Below are 4086 nucleotides of genomic sequence, written 5' to 3' on the forward strand. Positions count from 1 at the left end.
TGCAGCTCTCAGCTGCAGAAAACACAGAGCATTTGACAGCCCAGCTGGGCTTGTGCTTTACATCCCTTTGCTCTGAGGGGCTGAGGAGATATTTCAGTTCACGAAGAAGTTATGTTCATCGAGTGAATCATTTGATAGGAATGTACAGTCATCCCGACGCAATGGAAAACCTAGAGATTAAAGCATTCACTCTACACATCCAGCATAAAAGGTTAGAGTAACGCTTCTTGAAAAAGCATTACTCATCCTGTTCCGCTGCACCTCACTGCAGAGGCGTGGGGAAAGGAGGAGGAGCAGCATCAATAACTTATCAGCTGTGGTACAAAACGACCAGGTAAGAGCCATAAAAAGCATAAAGCAAGACCCAAACCACCTCAGACGCAAGAACTTGGCGCAGCAGGGCCACTTCCCAGCCACTGAACCTCAAAGAGGATCACGTTTGAGGCAGGTTTGCAGCTCTGCCCCACTCTCACTGCATCCACAGACGTGCCTGTCACAGTGGCACTTGCACGCTCCTGCAAGCGTTACCAGAAGCTGACAGAGGCTCTGCTGGAGCGCTGCAGCTCTTCACCTGCAAAGAAAAGAGGGAAACAACGCAGTCTTGGCTGAAAACAGCACAAACCCTGCACTGCACACATGTGTGCCCCAGGCTCCCAAAGCAGCAGCCAAGAGTGCGGGTGCCCTGTTAGAACCAAGCTGTACAGGGGTGGTTTAAGGATGTTCATTTACAAAGACTGAGCTCCACGGTGATCCTACACGTGGGTCTTTACTAAGGGTTACAGAATGAGCTCGTGTCTTCCCTGTTCCAACTTGATTTTATGATCCCATCACATTTTATGACCTGAAACATAACAGTGCACAAGCAGAGGCAGCTCCCTGCATCGCCATTCCACTGGGAGTCAGGAAGACAGGCAGCAAATCCACCTCAGTGGGAGGGAAGCTGGAACCCTCCCCATGCCACACACCCTCCTGGAGCCCCTCCTCAACTGCATTCAGGTCTGTTGAAAAATACTGCCATGAAGAGAGCACATGGATAGGTCTGAAGCCGTTCTAATTCTTACTGAATGCCAGCAGATAGATCGCTGTAATTGGCCTCTAGCTCAAGCGTAACATTTGTTTCCGCAGCCTTCAAGCCGACCGATCTGTTTTATAAAGCTCAGACCCTTCTCTCCTGCATGAACTGATCGTCTTCTTGATGAGGACCTGGTGTCTGCTAGGAAAACCTTCATCCTTCCATAGCCAAGGATGATCCCTTTCATCTAAACGTTCCCTGCCCAACAGCCTGCTGGACGCCCAGCCAGCACCTGCCTGACTGCAGAGCATCTGCCAAGGATCGAAGTCTCCGTCGGGAGCTGGCTGGCTATGAGGAGCGAGGACCAGCCCTAGGGATGAGGAAGCCTCCAGGGAGCCTACAGCTCGAAGCGAGCCACAACGACACCTTGGAAACAAAGCTTATGTGCCATAAACCCACGCACACATCCCTTTACGGTGACAGATTCTCCTGCCCTCAGGGTGCCACATCGCTCCTGCCCTCGCACACCTTCCCAGCCGAGCCGGGCAGCCAGACGGCGAGGGCTCATTAAGTCGCCACGTGCTGTAACTGCAGGTCACTGCCAAACACTATCTTTTATCTAAACAAAAGGTTACAGGATCAGGCTTGTTTTAGGCAACAATGCCCTCAGTGCTTCCACTCCTGATAGCAAGCAGTTAGGGCTGCACACCTCACCCAGCCACCAGCCGCCTTCCTCCCTCCACCTTCTACGAACCAATGCCAAATTAAAACAACACCAAATCAAAACAATATCAAATTAAAGGATATTCTCTCTCCTGAGCTGCGCCTCCAGGTTGGGTTTCTGCACCAATAAATATCCAGTAGGATTTCCCCCGAAAAAGGTTCTGATGAACTGGTGGTTTAAGCTTTACAGGAAACAGTGTTCCCTACCCAGCTAGTTTTTCATATCATTCACTTTCTCATTAAGTGATTTGGATACTTACGAGTCAGAAGTGAAAGGAAGGTTCTTACTCATGAGACCTAAACAACACTGGTCCTTTGCCAGCTTGCAGCTCCTGATAACCACCTCTGCTTCTGACACAAGCTGTCTAACACCATGATCTTCACACCTTCGGCTGGCTGGAGATTACACGTGTTGTACTGCCCTGGCAGAGACCAGCAGTGCTCCTGTGGGTGGGTAATACCAGCAGTTATAGAACCATGGAATGGTTTGGGTTGTAAAGGACCTCAAAGCCCATCTGGTTCCACCCCTGCCATGGGCAGGGACACCTCCCACTGGATCAGGGGCTCCAAGCCCCATCCAGCCTGGCCTTGAACACCTCCAGGGATGGGGCAGCCACCCCTGCTCTAGGCAACTTGGGCCAGGGCCTCCCCACACTCACAGCAAAACATTTCTTCCTAAAATCTCATCTCAATCTTCCTTCTTTCAGCTCAAAACCGTTCCCTTCGTCCTCTCCCTGCCCTTCCTGATCAAGAGCCCCTCCTCAGCTTTCCTGGAGCCCCTTTCTGTACTGGAGGCTGCTCTAAGGTCTCCCTGGTGCTTTCTCTTCTCCAGGCTGAACAACCCCAGCTCTGTCAGCCTGTCCTCATACAGGAGGTGCTCCAGTCCTCAGTTCACCTCCGTGGCCTCCTCTGGACTCGCTCCAACAGATCCATGTCCTTCCTGTGCTGAGGACTCTAGAGCTGGATGCAGGGCTCAGGTAAGTAGAGAGGGATTAACTCAGCAAGGTACAGTAACTTAGCAGCGTGTAGTCAGCTGCAAACAACCCAGCTCCCTGCCCAAAACCTGACTGCCTGCAAAGACAATGTCAGTGAAACCCACCCAGACGTGCCCTACGATTGCGACCCAGAAACTCCTTGGCTTCTTTGTGAGACGGCAGCTCTGGACCTGCTTTATCCAGCAGTTCAACACAAAACACATCAACAGTCCCTGAAGCACAGCTGGAAGCTGATGCCTATCCCCTCCCAGGGGAGTTCCCTCATCACTAGGCTACAAAATCATGTTCCCGCTTGCTTTCAGGCTTTGATGATACAAATCTGACGTCCCTTCCTACACAGAACCCCAGCTTCAACACGAGAGGCAGCACATCCCCTCCCTCGTTAGCCTGTAGATGCCATTTCCCAGCTCTCTCCCACCCACAGGCACCACACACACCCATGACGGATCCTCAGGTGCAGCCAGGGAACTACAATGACCTCTGAGCTGGAGGACTCCACAGGCACACTTGGCTGCCTCACACAGGGGGAAAAAGACCCTTAAAAGTCGGATTTTAAATAAACAAACGAGAGGAAAAACATGTACATTGAGAAATACTGTTGTACGTATCCAGTTTTAAGATTTAAGCCAAAACATTTCGAGCATAATGAAGCTCCATCCACCCAGTGGCGTGAGTGGAATCCCTCTCCAATACTTCAACACAAACCCAACCTCTGTGTCCAACAAGCACACAGAGACCATCCGTGACATGGAATGGCTTTTAATTAGAGCAGCGTTCCTCCCCAGGTGATTATCCAGTTGCCACATGAGATCGCTCGCTGAAATGAGTGGGAAGATGAGACCAGATAAACCCAGGTTTACTTATTTTTCAATTCACCCTCCCCAGACAGACACAGCTTCCCTGTCACTCTTGTCACTCTCGCTGGCTGGGGGAGCTGCGGATAGTCTCTAAAGAAAGCTTATTAAATTTCTCAACATAAAATAATGCAACACCTCACATCTGCCTACATTACCAATAGCGTGCTTTGGCAGAACAGGCTGCAGCACAAGCACTACAGTAAATAACACCTGTGTTATTATCCCACTACCAGCTGGCTCAATAAAAAAGGTCATTTTTTAATAAAACAAATACAGAATGGATATGTTTATTATTAGACAAGAGCTTTTTGTTTGTTTTCAACAATTATAAACAGGCTTACTTATCAAACCCAAATATTATCTTGAAGGGTACATAATTTCCATTTACCCACCAGCTTCGCATCCATTCGACTTCAACTATATAGACATATTTTAAGTTGCCCTTTGATACTCACGGTAGTTAGGGACCACTGAAATGGGAGGCTATTACGCTAAGTTT

This window comes from Phaenicophaeus curvirostris, chromosome 36 (assembly GCF_032191515.1).
Source record: "Phaenicophaeus curvirostris isolate KB17595 chromosome 36, BPBGC_Pcur_1.0, whole genome shotgun sequence".
NCBI lineage: Eukaryota > Metazoa > Chordata > Aves > Cuculiformes > Cuculidae > Phaenicophaeus > Phaenicophaeus curvirostris.